We start from the raw sequence: 19,943 nt of genomic DNA, 5'->3' as shown, positions 1-19,943 counted from the left end.
GTTCATCCCAATAGCCGTAACGAAGTAAGTCCAGATCAACTACTGAATTATAAAAATATGTATATTTAATGAAATCATTAATTTTCTCCAAATTGTGGAAGTTCTTGTTATGCAATATTATGGCTTAAGTTCTTGCCTCGATCTTTCAAATGTTGATCCGCAATCTCACACTGGGAACAATATAATTATATGGACTGAGTAGTACTGAGCCCGATGTTACTGCCCGCACTGCATCATTTGTTTAGCAAAACGCGTGAGGCTTCTCTGTGCTGGGGATTGCAAATATATCAACACCCATGTTTCCTCCATATTTGACAAAAATCATTTTCATCTGAACATCTGAAAATACTGCTGCATTTTTTATCCCTGCATCTTTCATGGCCCTATGTTACGTCTTCCATTTCACTGTCAACTCTTGTAGGCTTTTATGTAGCAGATGTCTCAGAAGAGTGTCGATAGCATATACTGTGGGTAGATATATTTGTATGTACATGTATGAGCAGAATATATGCTATATTCTGCCCATACTAAAAAATCAAATAGATATGTTACATTTATATACCATATATTTATGAATCTGTAGAGCTGTGTAATGTAACTTGTTCCTTTTATTTACTCTGATACAAAAGACTAGTATGTACAGATAGTATCCCAGCATCTTCCATACCGTGTACTTGGAGTTACTACCATGGGCACATCCAAGATGAATTCAACTTTCAAGAAACCTTGGATATTGTTTAATCATCCGTGAAGGAACAAAGAATGTGCTTGATGACTTCGGTTGAATAGCTTTATTCTGGATCTCTCTTACCTAAAGCTGAATCCAAAGACCTGAGAAGGACTAAACCAGCAAACTACGCTCAAACCTGCATAAGGGAATAGGGATCTCCTCTTCCAAAGCAAGACATGGTAACGACATGGTATTGCAAAGGCTGCGCTAGCTTCGGACAAAAACCAATGTTTTTCTTGCTTGTCACAATACCTAAGTATTTTTAAGACATGGGGAAACTTTATACTTGGCCTCCTTTATATTTATTAAGGGGAATTTTTATTGTTTAAATTTTTTAAAAAGGCAAAGCTTAAAATGGTTTTATTTTTTTCCAGACACTTGTGGGTTTTAACCCAATATATTATCTATCAATAATGTAATTTATTTAATTTAGTCTTAGAGTAGGTCCTGAAATCTCTGTTCAGTCTAAATCACATTGAGTTTCATTTTAGCTTTAAAATTCAATGGGAGTTTTGGCTGAATACAGACTGCGGGATCAGGCTCCAATGTTAGTTATTTGTAACTATTTAATTCAATGATTTATGCATTAATTTGGGATTAATTTTGCTTATTTATCCATTTTACTGTTGTAGCGCATCAGAGATGCGAAGCCTATGTTAGTAAATACACTTAAAAGTTAGTATTGCTTCATAGAGCAGCCAGGTTCTGTTACAGACAGGAGAAAAATAACAAGTTACATAAAACAGCAGTCTAGTTTTAATTTCTTCTTTTAGTTGATTTTAATTGTTTAAATATCAAAGTTTAAATTATTTAAGTTAATCTCTTCCCATTTGATTAGAAAGTGCGACGTACCTTTATTATGGCACATAAAGCCTTCATAATATAACTTATTTATTTAACTTATTCATCATCACCTGATGCCCTTGTATAGTTTTTATTTTTTATTTAGAATTACCTTTAAAGCACTACAGCTGATTTCCTGTAAGAACAACAGAGCGAATTTTGAGGACAAGCAATGAATATTCAACCTAAAACTGTGCATTCAGAAACAATAGGAAAAAAAAAAGACACTGGGATACTTTGCCTGAACTTTGTGGCTTCTTAAAACTTAAGCTGGGGGAAAAATAATACATGCCAAGCAAAAAGAGAGAAACCCTTAAACTAGCTGCTTCCAAGAATGAACTTCTGTGTGTGTAAAAAAAAAAAAGAAAAAAAGAAAAAAAAAAAGGAAACAAGAAAAAAAGAAAAAAACCTTTCTATTTCTAGTGAGAACCAAAGAGGCTACCTCACTGACTTTTTCCATTTGTAATTTTAATCGTGTTGATGATACCAAAGATACCAAAGATTTCTTTCTCTGTGCGGTCTGCATTTTGCTTGTGCTCTTTTATAGTTTCAACTGTTCTCTCCTACTTACAGTAATGTACAGTTGCAACCCAGATACCCAAAGAAATACTTCTTGTGGAAGCTGCCAATTCTGGTGAGGACATTTTCTGTGTTTCCCTTACGCCTCCCTGCCAGCCAAAAATGTTTGGAGACATGAAACCATTTCACGTCCTTCCCCGCACCAAATTCCGGTGGATGGAGCAGTTGTGTTGACCTGGAGGCGAATCCAGGCTTTGTCCGGCAGCCGATTCCTTGGGGAAAGGGATCTGCATGCTGCCACCTGCAGAAGTCCTGCTTAAGTATTTATGGGTGTGCATTTGCATCAGCAGCAGAAATTAGCATTAGAAATTATTATTTTCAAGTAATGCCATCCTTGAACATAATCTAACGGGCTGCTCTGTGGGCCCCAACGCTAGCAGAGCCCACTGCTGACAGCTAGTCTGAGGGAAGGGGGATTCTTCTTAATTTTGGCCATCTGGACACCAAGCAGCCAGCCCTTTGCTCGGACGAAGCCCGATTAGCCTGGCCCACACACGCGCGCTGCGTCTCTAATGAACCCAGTGGGCACAGCAGATAGAGAGGCTGCTCTCTCCTGCTTACGTTTTGTTGTTGTTTGCAATTACAGTTTTCGTATGAAAATCAATTAATTATTTTTCTCAAGTTAGCAATGAAACAAAGCTACATTAAGCTCCATTAGTATCATATTCCTAAGTGATTACTTAAAAGTTGGTTGTTTGTCTTTGGGGAATTAGTGGTGCCCTTTAGCATTTGTTTCTTTTAGCCTGTTTTATCCTGTTTATAAGACTGAACCAAATGCTCTGATGAGCTGAATCCACTCCTGGGCACTGCTTGCTCTTCCCACCGCTCTGTACCTCTGCAGCTTCCCACGGGCCCGTTCAGACACACGTTCAGCTTTTCTTTAGGAGCCCCCCTAATCCTGCCACTAGCAGAGCCTGTTCCGCAGTAAAAACAAGAAGAAGATGAGCACTGGCTAGTAGGTAAATTTAAAAGAGGAAAGAAAACTCATTCAGTTTGCAGGTGTGCACTTTTGGCTGAGCTTAAAAGCTGGTTTATAAATCCCTGGACCTGCCCCGCATGGGTACAAACACCTTGATTTAATGACCGTTAAGGCAGGTGACACTCACCCCAGCACAGCATCTCCTGCGTTGGCGAGATCCCGCGTTAGTGCAGAGCCCGGATGAACCACGTCCCAGGGTGGGACGGGGGCCATAAGCCGGCGCCGCCGTCAGCTGCAGGCGCTTGAGCCTTTCCCTAAGAAATCTGCCTGAGCAGTGCCTTTGGATTCACATAGATTACCAACAGCTCAATACAAAAGCTCCGCTTTAATTAAATGTTGCCTTTTATTTTGTATTTCTTTTTGGTTTTAAGTCTGTATTGGAAAAGATAGGGACTTGACAAGTGTGCTTTTTATATCTATATATATATATATATTCCTTCAATAAAAAGCTATAATAATTCTCAGGATGCCTTCTGGGTGTGGAGGAGACGATCTGTCCTTGTGGTAGGTGAAACCTTCCCGCCGTGCCCCTCTCCACCCCTGCACAGCACGGACGGGTGGCAGGCCGGACACAGAAAATCCCCAGAGCTGGCAGGGTCCTCTGCAGCAATCGCGTTTCTTACCAGACTCATGCTTCACTTGCAAAGTGTGACATTACCATGGGACGAGTGCCTTGCTTGAACCAAAGCAACGATTTTGCCAGTCTAGACCTCTCTGTGCTTTTTTTTTATTCTTCCTGTGAATACCTCAGCTTCAACTGGGCCGCCGAATCGTACCTGGTGGGCTTTTTGTACTGTGGTGCTTTGCAATGCAGCCCTGCAAAGAACAAAACTCCTAATAATACCAAAGGCTCCTCTCCTGCCTCCTCTCCTCCTTCTCCTTCTCCTTCTCCTCCTTCTTTCTCCCTCTCCCTCTCCCTCTCCCTCTCCTTATCCTTATCCTTATCCTTATCCTTATCCTTATCCTTATCCTTATCCTTATCCTTATCCTTATCCTTATCCTTCTCTATTTCTTCATGGTTCCAAAGCTTTAATATAAAACTGGGCATGTTGGCAACGCAGACCGTGCAATCCCTTACCGAATTTTCTCAGATATACCTCATAGAGAATAGTTGTTTAGAGTAATGTTATTATAGCGTATGTAATAAATTATTCACTGTTTCTTTTTGGTAACTGTGATTTAAAAAAGAAAAAGCTTTATACGTTTTAGGTTGTGCTTTTGTAATAGACGGAAAAGGTGCGCTTAAAAATGTACGTCAGTCTTTCTTCCCGTTGGGTTTTTTTTGTTTATTATGGATTGGGGAAAAGTTGCAGAATGAGCCCAAAGTTTACAGTTTCATATTTTGCTGAAGAAACAATCTGTGTTAATTTGCTCTGTTGAAAAAAAAAGAAAAAAAATATTATTTTCTACATTTGTGCTACTTGGTCTGAACAGCTATTTGTTCTGTGTGACGGTGTAGTATTATAATTAGCAACTGCCAATCAGCGCTACCATTTTTATGCATGAGGCAAAACCTTAGCAGTGTGATGCATCGTGGTTCTTAATGGCAACTTCTTTTTTTGAATTTGAAAATAGGTCTTTTGGTTTGATGGTATTTATTTATGCATGGAGCCTGTTATCTGTTAGCAGTTGTGGCGCAGTTGTGTATACATTTAAGCTGTGAAAACATGCACAGTTTTGCCTCATACGATTAAGTACTGATAAGAACTGATATTTAGATCAGTTCTCATCTATCCGTGTTTTAAACACAGACGCCAATTGAATTCCAGTTAAATTAGGTTTTTATTAGAGGAAAAGTTTGGCCAATTAGCAGCTTTTTCCTAGCCAATTTGATTCGTCAGTCAGTCACTTGAAAATACACGTCTTGCTCAAAACGGAGCCAACTGTGCGTTTTTTCCCAGGAACAGGAGTTACTTTGGCTTTATGGCAGACCCGCGGGCATGGCACGGGGGACCGGCCATGGTGGGCGTGCTCGGGAGCCTCAGCTGCACCCCTTGCCCCATCTGTGCCTCCTGCCCAGGCCCATCATCTCGCGTGTTGCGACGAGGCAGGCGCTCGGCCGGACACAGCCGAGTTCGGGGTCAGCGGTGCTCTCCCAGCCACGTCGCCTGTCGCGACGGACAAGCCTGCCACGGGGCGTCAGTCCGGGCAGCGCAGCCAGACCCCTTGCGTCGCTCCTGCCTGTGCAGCCCAGCCGGTCCCCCCGCTGCCGCGCTCCTGCCGGGAGGCAGCACAAGCACCGGCTCTGGCAGCCCCGTCACTCACCACCCTCCGCTCTGGGTTCAGATTTCCTAAAATGTTTTACACCCCCTTTGATTTATTCCCTCGTGTCCTAAACCGGTTCCACGCTCAAGACCCCCCAGTTTTACAGTACCGCTAGCGGACCGGCAAATTGATTGTCTTTTATATCCAGGTCCAGTTTCAGACCCTTAATGTAACCCTGACTCACTGATCGTACTGGACATAAAGCCAAATCAACTACTAAATACACTTTACTCTGCGTAGAAGAGTGCCACTTGGGGAATAGGAGTACGAAAGTCGCAGTCTTCTAACGAGGCATCTGAAGTAACGTTGGTAGAGTGTTTATATTGTCTGTCATTAAGGATATATTAGAGATGTGCTTTCATTAGTGCAAAGAAACATATTTTTATTTGGCCTTATACAGTAGATTGTGATAATGAAAGCTTTGTAATATAGTCTGTTTATTTTTTTTTCTTATTTATCTGCCAAAGACAGTAATGGATACAAGAATTTTAAATAGGGGTTTTTTTGTAAGACAGTTAATGATTGTAATAGTGTTTAATCTTCCAGAAAGCTTTATATGTTCTTCCGCAATAAGCAGACTCGATATTTGTTTTGGCAGACTCAACTCATGCTAGCAGATCCCAGACACTACTCAGATGACACGCAGTTGTTGTAATACCTACACGCTGAGTTCACCTGCATTTTTCAGTCCAAAGGCAACAAGGGGTATGTGAGACAATGACAATGTTCACTACTGTGGCCAACAGTAGATGGTCCAGCTTGCTAAAATTTGCCAAGGTACTTGTATTATGAAATTTAAGGTATATTTTATTATGTCATTTTATGTCATTTTTTAACTTTGTGGAAGGTGGTATGTTGAACTGAGTGTAAGCTGAGTTTTTCAGACAAATAAAGTAGCTAAAGAGTGAATGTTATTTTATCATTAAAGGGTTTTTACTCAATGATTTGTGCCAATAGATGTCCTTTATCTTAATGACAAGTATTACATTGCTTTCAAATTTTTATTTATAGCTATTGATGTAAAACACACACACACATATTATTTGCCAAAGTTCAATAAAGGAGGAAAACAATGCTTTTGCTTCCTTGTGCGATGAAAAGTTACTGGGTTTTTTTTTTTTCCGGGTGCCTTCTTAGTGTCTGGCTGCTCTCCACAGCCTGATCCTGCACCATGGGGTGGAGCAGAGCTTTGCTGCTCAGGCCCCCAGCGCAGGTGCGGGCTGTTACCACTGTCAGGGGTAAAGCAGAGCCGAGCACAGTCAGACTAATGCAGGACCACAGCCCAAAAATGCTACATTGCATGTAGGATCTGGCCAAGTATGAGCAAAATGTACCTGAAAAAAGATCTGACACATTCTTCTACGAACACCGCTCATGCAGGTAGTGCCAGAGACCTTACAGCAGCCTTCCAGTACCTGAAGGGGCCTACAGGAAAGCTGGAGAGGGGCTTTTTCCAAGGGCATGTAGTGATAGGACAAGGGGTGATGGCTTTAAACTGGAAGAGGGTAGATTTAGATTAGATGTAAGGAAGAAATTCTTCACTATGAGGGTGGTGAGGCACTGGCACAGGCTGCCCAGAGAAGCTGTGGATGCCCCATCCCTGGAAGTGTTCGAGGCCAGGTTGGACGGGGCTTTGAGCAACCTGGTCTAGTGGAAGGTGTCCCTGCCCATGGCAGGGGGGTTGGAACTAGATGATCTTTAAGGTCCCTTCCAACCCAAACCATTCTATGATTCTATGATTATAATGGAATAGGGACAAACCAGAGGATGGAGAGAAGCAACTTCATTATCCCGCAGATGATTTCTCAAGCGGAGCGTTTTGCAAACCTCTCCCAGGTCTCCTCTCATACAGACTTACCAGTGCATTAACCTTTTCTCCTGTTTGTCATGCGTGGTACAATGCATACGCATTGACTTCAGTGCCACTGCTCAGGGGTCTTTGCACAACAGGGACTTGGGGCTCTGGCACGGGAGTATCCAAGGTCTTTTGTAAAGAAAAATCCTATAATTATGCAGGTTGCTGAAAATGAAAGAGAGCACTGTGTTCACATCTGGTAACGCCACAGCTCCTGAGCGGTGGGTAATGATACAGCTTTGCTCTAGAGGCTGAGAGCAAGAGAAGAAAATGGGATGAGCACTGCTGCCTGCCGAGCATCCTTCTTCCCATTGAAAGGGTCTTGGCCCCCCGGGACAGGGGGTGACAGCACTGGCAGTGCTTCGGAGGGGAAGCAACGGGAATGTGGCCCATCTTTCCTCTGCTGTGCCAGTACCTGGGTGCAGGACCCACATGCTCCCGCTGTTTTCCCCAGGCGTTTTAGTCTCAGCACTGGTTTGGGGGAGGGTGTTGGGTTTGGGTCTCGCAGGTGGGACAGGCAGGAACAACTGCATTTATAAACAGAGCTTAATTACTTGTGTGCAAAATCCTCTCTCAGCCTGGCCAGGATGCATCAGGTCCTGTTCAGAGAGTGTAACTCATCTGAGGAACCACCCATCCTTCAGCAATAGTCACTGACATCACTCCCAGAGGGGCCCGCGCCGCTACCCAGGGCAAACCAGCTGAAGGAGGGACCAGCAAAGACAGAGGTCATCAACCTCAGCTTCTTTATCCTTTTCCTTTCCCAATGGCCTCTGGTTTTCCCAAGAAAATTCCAAAAATTGGTTCAGTTGGTGGTAACTCGCTGTGTACATTACAGCAGTGAAGATGTTTGTTAAAGAAGAAATCACCTTATATTTATGTAAATCATGGAATTACATGATGCACTGCATCTTAATTTACCATAAAATTAAGTAAATTATCACACTCTCATTCCCTGAAGCAGCACTACCAGAGAAGACAGGAGGTTCCTCGAGCTGAAATTTCAGGGCAAGGAGAATGTAGCAGGTTTGCATTCATTCATTCATTCATTTTATTCCAGCTATGGGCAAGTCTTTTTTGTTTTTTTCTCCTTGAGTAATCTCATCATAAGTAGATCAAATGCAAGATTAAATGAACAAGGAAAACCACTTTCCTATGTTTATCTCTTAAAAAAAAAAAAATTCCCATTAAAAAGGCCCTTTCCTTCCTTAACCTTTTGACAGCGTCAGAAGAGTCACTCCAGATGCCATTCCTCTCTCTGCCCACTGGCAGGGACTGTCGGTCGGCCACCCCAGGGGACCCAGGCGTAGGGCCCTGGGGGGGCACGGGCGGGCGGGAGGGACTGTGCAGCCCTCCTGGGAACGGCCGTGTCCCATCCCCGGGCGAGCACCGTGTGCCGCACACAGGGCCGTTGGGAGGGCTGCAGCACCGTCACTGGTAAAAAGGCACCGTGGGTTTTATCTTGAATCTAACCTTAACACTGATTTTTAACCTTGGGGTTAATAAAACCACAGAAGAATTCGTTTTCATGCTCATCCTTTTCATATCCCTCTCTCGACACTGAGCCAAATTCTGCCATTAATTACATTTAGGCTGCTTCATTTAACTTTGCTGAGTGGCTACCGGTGCAAATAAAAGCAGACCTGCCTCTTCAGCATTTTGTGTCAAAGAGCCCAGAACGTTGCCGTTCAAGTCTCCTTTCCACCTTCGCCCTCTGGCGCGGGGTGCGGTGGGGACTCCCGAGGAAGGGGAAGGAACCAAGCCCCCCCCACACCCCATGCTCCCGCCAGCTCACACACCCACCAGGCATGGGGCCGAGCATCTCTCTGAGCACCCTGCCCCACGCTCCCCTCACACAGCTACAGCCGGCTGGTCCACATACAGGGGCAATGGAAGTGACAATGCAGCCTCACCCTAAACCTGCGGTCCCCATGCACCCGGGGAAAGGAGCCCACCCACTCAGATTTGGCTTTGACCCAAACCAGATCCTGGTGCTCAGGCTCTGCGGTGAGAGCAAGAAGGAACAAGCTGGGTTAGGTGCGTTATCCCGAGCCCCCTCCCAGTGCAGAGCTCTGGGCTCCTGCCATAGGTAGCAAACCGCCCCGGCAGAGGGGTCTCCTCCAGGAGAAGGCGGCGGTGAGGACCACGGGAGGGAGTGCCGCCGGGACGGCTGCTGGTTCCGGGGAAGGGCCGGGAGGGTAGCTGACCACTGGAAGGATAAAAACACTTTAACAGCAAAAGGATAAAAGCGACGACACTGAGACTAATGCGGCCCACAGTAGATCATTTCACTTGCGGGATCAGTCCCCCAGGAATGCATTTTCCAGGCACTTAGCAGCGGGCACATCTGGAAGAAGGAAACAGGACCATTTCATTAATCTGACAAAAAGCTGAAGGATGACCTGGGTGTGTGGCAGGATTTCAGCTGGGCTGCAATGTTGTATCGGTACGGCACACTGTTCAGCTTCTCCTGCAAATGCTTTAACTGCAGAAAATCCCCCAGGGCGAAGGGACGCCTTCAGCTCTGCTGGTGCCCAATTGCGCTGACACTGAAGCCACTGGCCTTGGTGGGTATTAGGCTGTGCCACGGCAGTGAGTGGTGCTGCGAACACTGGGCATTACCCACCAACCCGTCAAACGGGGGCAGCTGATCCAACCCGGCTCCTGGCAGACTTGCCAGAGCATCCTCAGCACAACCCATGAGCAGCTGCGGCCAGGGCCCCGTGCACACAGCAACGTGCACTTCCAGGGGACGGAGAAGCGATCGCGCGCAGCTGAGGAACCTGAGGAGGATTCGATGCTCTGGATCCTCCCGTTGTCCCGGCAGAAGCTCCTGCCCACACATGGCAGCTATGGCAGTGCACCCACGGCACCAGCTGTACCCTGCACGGCACTGGGGGACCCGCACCACCTATGTCAGACTCTTCTTCACCCACCTCAGTTTATCGGCTTATGTTTGAGTCACATTTGGGCCTGCAAAACACACCAGTATGAACCCAAAAGGGCGTTCAACAGCTGTGGTGTGTTTCTTTGCATGCCCTCCTCCGACTCTTCCTGACAACCCAAGGGCAGGGAGTGCAGGAGCTGCAGCGGATGCTTCCATCTCCCAGCTGCACCTCTCCCACTCCCTTCCACCACCGTCCCCATTCCCCTCCGCCACTGCTCCCATTCCCCTCCGCCGGCTGGCAGCAGCTGGAAGCCTCCTGAGACAAGAATTGCCGCTCTCTCCTTTTGTGGCTTTTCCCAGTGCCGGGTCATGACATCTGCACTCTGGTCCACACCAGACTTTGCATCCTGTGATGAGGGGATCAGCTTCCCTGTCGGAGCAGCTCATTCCTGTCAATTCCCCGCGACTTGCTGCTTCTTAATGCTGCTGGGGCTCACATGATCATTCCAGGTTAAAACACCTTAAAAAAAAAAAACCCTCAGTTTTGTCACCAATGTTAAAAAAAGCCCACCAAAACACGGCACTTACATCGTGGGGATGCAGGGACACCCCTGGGAGCAGGGGCACCAGCTGGCCTGGCCTCCCCAGCTGGGCTCCACAGTGTGTGGCAGGGAGCCTGGGGTGCTCCCTGAAACGTTCACCCCCAGCTGCCCCTGGCAGCACAGCCCAGCCCGAAGGAGCGGGTGCCACGCTCTCCTCCTCCTCCTCGGGCAGGCTGGCGCACAGCAGCGGCAGGGACGGCAGCACATCCGTCAGGCTGAACTTGACAGTAACGATCCGCTGCGCCGGACCCCGCGGTGATCGTGGCACGGGTCCCTCCTGACTGCAGATGAAGTGCTGGCAACGAGGGTTTTAACTTACAGCATTACCATCTTCTTTGATCCAAACACTCAGCCCCGGTTTGAAGCCTTGTAGGGAAGCCTGGGGGAAAGGCCTGGAAGCCAGAGGGTAGGGAAAGCTGCACCCCATTACAAAGTGTCATTATAAGGCAACTGGCTTTCTTTTGGGGGAAAACAGCGGAGGATCGTGCAATACCACTGATATTTTTTTTTTTAGCACATGTGGCACAGAGCTGCTTAAGCAAAACAACCAGGAGGAAAAAACATTTGTGATAGGCAGCGTGGTGGTGGGACACCGCAGCAGGATTGTTGATGCTTAGGTGGAAACAACCAGCGTCAATGCACGCACACACACAGAGGACAAAAAAAAATAAGATTAGATCTGCCTACCCACTGGAAAAACGCCTTTCAGCTTCTGCACATATAAAACCTCTGTGAGTGACTCCAGGGTCCATCTCAGAAAGGCATAATGGCAGGAAGCCATAATATATTAAAACAGTAGATTAAAACAAACAAGAACACTTTGGATCATATTACACATCACTTTCCTCACGCCTGACAACAGGAGAAATCAAAGGCAGTAAAAGACAATCGTAGACCATAATGGCCTAATAACTCTGTGATAAAAGTGCTTGTGGGAGTTGGCTGCGAGGAGCCCAGCACAGCCCGCAGGATGCAGAGCCACCCCTGGAACCCGCAGCGCTGCACTCAGGAGCATTACAGCTTAAGTGCTCGTTTAAGACTTCCTTGAAAATGCAACGCGCTCACTTGAGAAACGTAATTAGGCCTGGATTGCGGGTGATGTTCACACGTTATGGATCATCCTTAAAAATGACAGGAAAAGAATGACTGAGGGCTCTGGATTCTGCATTATACCTCCCTCCCCATCATCCCGGGAGAAAAACCAACCCCCCAGCAGCGCATCCACCCTGTCCCCCACGGGGTGGCCCAGGCTGCTGGCAGTGGCAGCAAGGAAAGGGGCTGGCTGTGCCACAGGTCCTTGGGCCGCACAGAAGGGCCAGCGCTGCCAGGGCTCCTGGGCAGCCGCACTGAAGGGAACGGGGCCGGTTCACGTAGCATGGGTCGCTCTGTAAGGCTTTGCTTCCTAGCACTTTTAGGAGTACGAACTGTGTGCGCACACTCCCTGACTCACCGTGCAGACGCACGGCCAGGCGAATCTTAAGTTTGTCCCCAGACACCTTCACATATACGCAGACATTTTAAAAAGATTTAAAGTGCCAGCAGCCATTAAGGTACTTCTTGCACCCTCTAGCACCTCACGCACAAACGTCAACTTACACCAAACCCAGTGTCCAAACCTCCAAGTCATTCCATGGCAGCTGGCTGTTTTCTCAGTGCAGAATTCAAGGAAAAGCTCCTTTCTCCAGGGTCCTTCCTACTGTTTCTCTCTCTGTAGCACTGGGACATTTGGGCTCTGTGCTGGGACGTTGGGCAGAAGCTGCAGCTCTCCCACAGCTCTGCCAGGCACCCTTTGAAGGAGCACAGCCTTTTTGCACTTACTTGGCTGAGAAGCTGCAATCCCCCTTTCAAGCCGTTTTGGGCTACTGGGTGCCTGATGAGCAATAAATTATTCCAAGACTTTGTTCTGCCGACGAAAGGACCGACAGTCCTCTCCGTGAGAACAGTTGTAGCAACTTAACTATGAATCACAAATCCTGCAGTGCCAACTCAGCTGTTCGGTTGGATTTGGGGTGGTTTGCAATGGCTGCTATGCCATTCTGGTGCCCACCACTCCTGTGTAAGCTCCCAAAGCCTCCCCAGGGACACCTCTCATTCAGCTCTGCATACACCAGTCTTTTCTCCATCCCTCAGCCCCAAATCTGCTTTGTCTTCTCACCTCCACAGCATATTGTACGTCCTAGCGCTGAACTGAGCTGACTGCAGCATTGCTCTTGCATCAGTTGGCATCACGGATTTCTATTAAGCATTGATGATCCTTCCAGAAGTTACAATTCACATCACCTTCCTGCTGTCTGCTCCTGGTTCCCACTGCTGGGTGCCTATTCGGTGTTCACACCACGCTGTCAGCAAAGCATCTCCCAGGCGAAACGCAGTGGATTAATGCATACTTCATCCATCAGAGAAGATCGCTGTAGCACTAAGCAGGCTCACGTCAAGATCCCCCTCAATTTCCAGTAATCCACTGACAGACCTCGATGTTCTGCAGGCAAGCTTTTCAGCTTCCACCAGTTACCAGGCAAGGAGGCATCAGTGCTGGGAGCACTGGGAAGGAACTAGCCTGGAGCAGGGCATTTGCACAACATACTGCCTCCGTGCCAAATGTGGGGCATTTTCCTGAAGAAATGTGGAATATGGAAAACGTGTTCCCGTACACAGCTGCTTCAGGCCGTCTTTTGAAGGGACCTGGCCATAACAGAGATCGTGATGAAGTCAACAGAGCTTGCCAGAGAAGATAGACAGCAAAAGCCCGGGGATGCGCTGTCAGGCAGCAGTGTTCTCCTTTTTTTCCTTTTCGTGAAAGTAGCGTTTTTCTTCCATATGAGCATCCATGTCAGAGGGAGAGCATACAAATACACTGACTCTAAACAAAGCTCAAAACTACAGAGCTTGTGGTTTATTTACTACAATACCAACCCCACCCTGACCGTAAAGCCAAGGAAAGGAAGAGCTCAACACCTGCAACACCCCTTTGCCATCGTCTGAAACTGTGCTCCTCGTCACCTCAGGGTCTGGCCGTAGCCCACTGGCATGGGAAGACCCCACTGATTCAGCAGGCGTCAACCCGGGTCTTAGTTAAATTCCTGGTAGCTGCAATTAGAAAATACATTTGCAGGGGACATCATGACATTATTTACTGCACATTTAAGTCCCATCTGTCCCCACTGCATATTCTGAGCCCATCTTACATAGCATCAGAGCTTTTCCAGTGATTTCACAGAAACATGTTTTTTGCCATATTTTTCTGCATTTGCCTGCTTTATGCCCATCGTAGCAGTTGCAGTTCAGACCAACACAACGAGGCACCTCTGCGCTGCTGGGAAACAGTACATTGTTTGGCAGGATAACATGAGATACCATTAGTCTAAACCATACATACAGGCTTAATAATCCCAAAATCTCACTTAGTATCTTCAGTTTAGCTCTAGCTCTGTTAATGGAAGCAGAGTGCTGCAGTTTAGTGCAACAGGCTGTCTTCTGATGGAAGTTATGCTGACATAATTATTCAAGTAGGTGTATTGACTTCAAATTGTTTACCCCAGCCAAAATTAACAGCAGCAAGTTATCTCAAACACCCACATAAATTCTGAACACCTTGAGCAGAATCCTGCGCTCACATGAAGCTCTGCCATTACACCGTCTCGGGCAGGCTCCCCTTTGCCAGAGGTGTGTTTGCATGCTTGTGGTGCAAGCCCGGCGACACCTGTGGTCCCCAGCCGGCTGCAGCATCGTCAGCAGCCCAGCCCCAGCCACTGCTGCTCAGAGGCCGATGTTTCATCCACCCTGCAGCTGCATCCATCTGCTCTGTGGTTCGAGATCTTTCAAAGCCTTTCTGGCACTGCATTAGGTGCCCCAGTGTCTCGGCCTGGGAGCACTGTTTGGGGAGAGGTTGCTTTTTATAATGGCTTTTTCCAGGCGCTGCAGCATACGTGCAGCGGTTATGCTTTCAGCTCCACCGGAGTATTTCTGCTCTCCGCCGCTGTGTCAGGTTTTCCTCGCCACTAGGGAGTGTAAATGTGTCTTCACATGCATTTCTGAGAGACCCTGGAAACCTTGCCATAAATCAGCAGGAGGTAATGTCGCTCTTTAGTACTTTGTAGGTAATGTATTTTGACATCAAGGTAATGAGACAGAGGTTTGACTTCGAACTCCGCATCCTTTGCGGTGGGTCTGGTCCTGGGAGGGATGAGCCCTCACAGCCGTCCTTGGGGCCGATGAGAAACACCCATCACCGCCAGGCATCAGCTCCACTGTGCATTACAAAATGCAGCAGGGCGTCCCCATCCCCGTGACATTTGGCCCTTTTTCCTGCCTCGTAAGCAATGTGATCACAGGCACGGTCCCCTCCTCCGAGGACAACAGCAGCGACACCTTTAGCGCTTTCTCCCCACCTTACGGCCTTGTGATCTCTTGGCCTTTGGGGTTCAGATGTCAGTGGGCAGCCGCTCCCGACACAACCTCTGAGCCTGGGGGGATAAAAGGCCATGTGTCTCAGAGACGATCCATCTCTAGACGATCCATCTCCGTGCAGTCACGTAAAGGATGCCGTTCAGCCAGGCCAACAGCTGCAAATTAAATAACCTTTTCCTGGCACTTACTGATGAGCACAAATTCAGCAGGAAAACAAAAGGTAGATTTTAGACCTGGTCCAAATTTACAAATCCCTGTGCTCCACGTGCAAAAGCAGAACTTGCCCGCGAGGGCTTGAAAGTTATAAATAAATCACTTGCCCAGCACACCACTGGTGGTATCACTAAAAGACAAGTACTATTCGCAGAGGATGAAAGACATAGCGCAGCCCCTACGTGCTCGGATGGCCCCGATGGTAGTCTGACCCAGCCAGGAGGTACAGATCAGTTTAAGCCTTCGACCAGCCCGTGCTGAGCATAAAGGTGTGAGGACCCAGTTGTCAGCCACAGTTTCAGGGTCTGCCCGCCCTCCACGAGGAAAGCAGCAAAACAGGAAAGCAGGTGGACATGTTACCTCTGCAGTTACTGGCAAATATACGGGCAGTTTCCCTGGACTCTGATAATGCACTTGCAGCGGGTATGCTGGTTTTCGTTTCTAAGGGGTTGCTGTAGGGTAGCAGGGAGTTCAGCTTACCTGCTGTTAAGAGGACATGAGCATTCACCCTCCTGCAACCTAAACTCCCGTCTATCCAATACAAAGTGACCTCGTTGCCGAGACAATCCCGTAACTTCCCAGGATTAGTTTAGGGAAAATGTGTCATGCAGCCCCTTGCAGGCACTGCAAGCCTGAGCTTCCTCCACCTGCAGCATCACCCGTCATTCAGTGACACCCTGCAGACGCCCTCGCCGCTGGTCCCAGTGGGGCACCGAGGTGTGTGGAGCCCACCCGCAGGCACAGAGGGGCGAGCGGCTTCCCCCTGAGGTCACAATTCCCCATGCAAATCTCAGCAGAAACCAGCAACAAGCTGATTTACCACAAGTCGAGAAGTTGCCAAAATCAGCTTCTCTGCCGCGACAGCAGTGGAGGGACTGTCACTCCTGCTGAACACGGAGGAGCTTCTCTCTTTGCTACAGCATTTGGGAAATGAGAAGGTAAAAGCCAGCAGGTAGGCGATTGCCACAGACTAACTGATGCTTGGCAATTTTTTACCCTACTGTAACTTTCTAAAGGGAGAGTGAGCCAATGCTTCCACAATGTTAAAGAGATTCTTTTGGATTCAAAGAAACGTGACATTTCTTAAGTTCTGCCATGCTTACTCAGCCAAATCTCCATTCAAATGCAAAATAGCAAAGCTACTGACTGGAATACCAGAGGAAAGAAAGGAAGTAAAATCACCGCTCTCCTTCATTCTTCCCATCTTCCATCCACTCAGCTCTCTCCCCCGTCACAGTCTAGTAACGAGAGCTCACTAATGGATCAGCTTAAGTATACAACTCTCATCACTGTTCTAGAAAACAATCAATCAAGCACTTAATTTTTAACATAAGAAATAAGCTGCCTAGAGACTGTTAATAGATAACTGAATAAATTAACAATCACAGGTGGGATTCAAAACTAGTGCAAATCTTTTACTCACCATCTTCTTGAGCCTGTTTTTACAGAAAGCACGCAAACCCCCTGTTTTCACAGAAAGCAGACTGATGCTCAATTCCACACCTCCTCCAAGCGTGTAGCTGGACCTTGGCATGAGGAAACCCCACCACGTACATCTGTGTATTTTATATCCCCTTCCACATCCTGAAGCATCACTTGGCATTGTCCCGGATACTTAGCGAGATCATGGCAAACAGAGCCGAAGAGGCAGGGTGAGGTGTAACTCACCCCAGCCTGAACATGCTCATCTACACGGGAACAGACTGCGCCTTCAAAACAAAGGCTCAGGCTGAATTTGACCCCTTATACAGAAAACTACAAACGAAGGCACTGCTCTCTGAGTCAGAGGCAGGCGGGTTCCTGTGCGAAAGCCTTGCTGCGCAACCGTCATCTCCACCAAGGGACCAGTTTAACTGGTGCTGGAGTTTGTTACCCCAGGTGGGAAGTCATGGAGGTGAAGGCAGTGTGAAATTATCACATCCAACATTGTACCAACTGCTGGAAGGTTATGTATACAGACACTTCTGCATGAGCAGAATAAGCAGCTTTGACTACTGGCGACATCCATTTTCAAAAACATGCATAAATACCCAGATAAGGGCTGCTGCTCACAGAACTTCATTAGTGAACTCTGCCCTCGCGCATACCCGACTTGACCCTGAAGGACTGCGAGCCCAGAGGGCTGAAGTGCCGTTACTTCCCCTGAAAACCTACAGGATTGACCCACCATGGCTTGGCTACTTCAGCAAGTCATTTGGCGCATCGGGACCAGGCCAGTGTATCTCAGTGGGTGCTGAGGCCCCACTCCAGGTAACGTTAGTCTGGGTCCTTGGACTGAGCATTCAAATAGGATTTGGCTGAGACCCGCATGCAGCGGGAGTGTTTGCTGCACGTCTGGAGTGCTTCCTTCCAGAGGCATCCAGGGTTCGAACCTCTCGTGCACAAAGTGAATCAACTCTCTGTCAGGGGGGGAATCATTGCTTCACAGTTCACTGCTGATCCAAATCAATCAGTACACGCGCAAATGCTTTTGCTTTCTGGTGCAGAGAAAAGGAAAGGAACAGAGAGGACATCAAATACCATCATAAAGGGCTCTTTACTGAAGACACACAGCTCAGTTATTTCTTCCAAAAAAATTTAATTGAAATTCCATCTTTATGGCAAATGATACACAGTAAGATTATACAAATTTTTTGTGTTACATTAAATGGAAGTCCTTGTCCAATCTGAAATACATAAGTTGGACTAAAAGCAAGTATTTGTACACATCTGGCATTAAAAAATGAAAGGAACTTCTTTCTCTCTTGCATCTTACACTTCATATTGATTTCCAACTCTCTGGGTGTGGTAGAAAGGGATAATAAAGTGAGCTTTTAGATATTCCTAGGAAAATCCCGGCCCCGCTGAACTCAACTGTAACATCCTCTTCTCCAGGGGGAGCAGGAGGTTAGCTCACAGACACTTTCCACACACCTTTTAATACTACAGCACCACTTTTGGAAGCTATCACATTTTCTAAAATGCAGCCAGTAATAAGGGAGATTTTATGAACTCCAGAAGATAAAAACTTCAACTAAACAAAAAAAGAAAAAAGCAAAATTGCAGAGTTAAATCAGGAGAACAGCCTAATCATGAGCAAATTCTTCAAAACATTCCATTTGCAAACACCTGTACTTCCCACTTCTTTCCTTAGGACATGAAGGACTGTTTCTGAACTCCTCTATTTTTCAATCAATATCCTCAGGCCAGAGCTCGACAGCACTGGGAGTGCCGGTGTAAAGGTTTCATTCCCCAGCTCTCATTCCTACTTTCAGGTGCAGTCTCAGTTGTGCAGCTATTTGTCAGCCTGCACTGCAAACAGCACCGCCAGCATTAGCAGGAGTAAGACTGAGCAGCCTGGGCAAGGGGACAGCAACGCCACACCATCACCAAAGCTCCCCCACTGCTCAAGTCCAGCCTGAGGACTCGGCTCTTACCAACGAAATCTTGGGATACAACACTGCCTCAACACATCACTTAAGCTCACTTAAACTGGTTGCTTTTTGTCAGGTCATATGTAAATGATAAACACTCGCAAATGAAATAAAGTACTACAAAAGGACTGTAATTGATAATGAAAAAAATCGAACTAGATTATTGTCCAAGGACTAGAGTCTCCCAGATGCTGACACTTCCATATGCTCAATTCAACCAGAGCAGAAAGTGCTCAGGATCTGGCGAGACTGGGTCCTGAGTTAGTAGCACCACATGTTTAAAATCTGCCAGAGGGGCAAACTGAATGCATAACTGTAGGATTAAGACTGAAATCTCCCAAATGCAGTGGCTACACATCACTGGCAGAGTGCTGAAGAAGAAGGCACGTAAATGGATGGGATTCATCTCTCCTCATGTTAGACATGTGCAACGTAGCTAACTACCTCTGAGTTAGTGCACCACGCTCCCTTCATGGTCAGAGGCAGCAATGGAGTGAAACTCATCCAACCTGTTGCGGACATCTGCTTTGAGAGATGAGTAATTTCTCAGAAACACATATTAAAACAATCTTTTGACCATAAATAGTACCTAGGAGACCAGCTCAGATGTCGACATGCAGATCGGAAGCATCTAAAGTAAGGTCAAATGAATTCCACTGTTAGTTAGCATAGTCAGAAATGCTCCCAAACAGAAGACCCAGGATTAGAAGATTTCAATGGCGGCAGAATTCCCACTGTTAGTAGTCTCACTGTTATCTTGATTTCCATTAAAAATATTAAGCAGAGCTGCTAGCTAACTTGCTCAGGTAGTTTTTCAACAGGCTTTTGATGCTGTGCTAAGACAAAATAATGTGTGTTAAATAGCAGGGCAGGGTGATACTACATGATCTGTTCAGCAAAATGAAGAACCCCACCAACTACGAGACAAGATCCATCTGCTAAAAGCTAGAAAAGTAAGTGATTTCTACATTACGGTCTAATAGCAGCAATAGGCTTAGTAATTATCTCACTTGTGGTTAGCATACTAAAAAGTGAACTTTAAATACCTTTTATTACTGGGGACAAACATAATGCCTCATAATTAGTGCCGGCTAATACTTTCAGTACTCTCTCCAATATGGAAATAAAAAGCCAATCTATATTTATAGTATCACAATGTTCATATGAAGT

Source organism: Aptenodytes patagonicus, chromosome W (assembly GCF_965638725.1).
Source record: "Aptenodytes patagonicus chromosome W, bAptPat1.pri.cur, whole genome shotgun sequence".
In the NCBI taxonomy this organism is placed as follows: domain Eukaryota; kingdom Metazoa; phylum Chordata; class Aves; order Sphenisciformes; family Spheniscidae; genus Aptenodytes; species Aptenodytes patagonicus.
The sequence above is the reverse complement of the archived record's forward strand: the minus strand, read 5'-3'. Positions refer to the sequence as shown.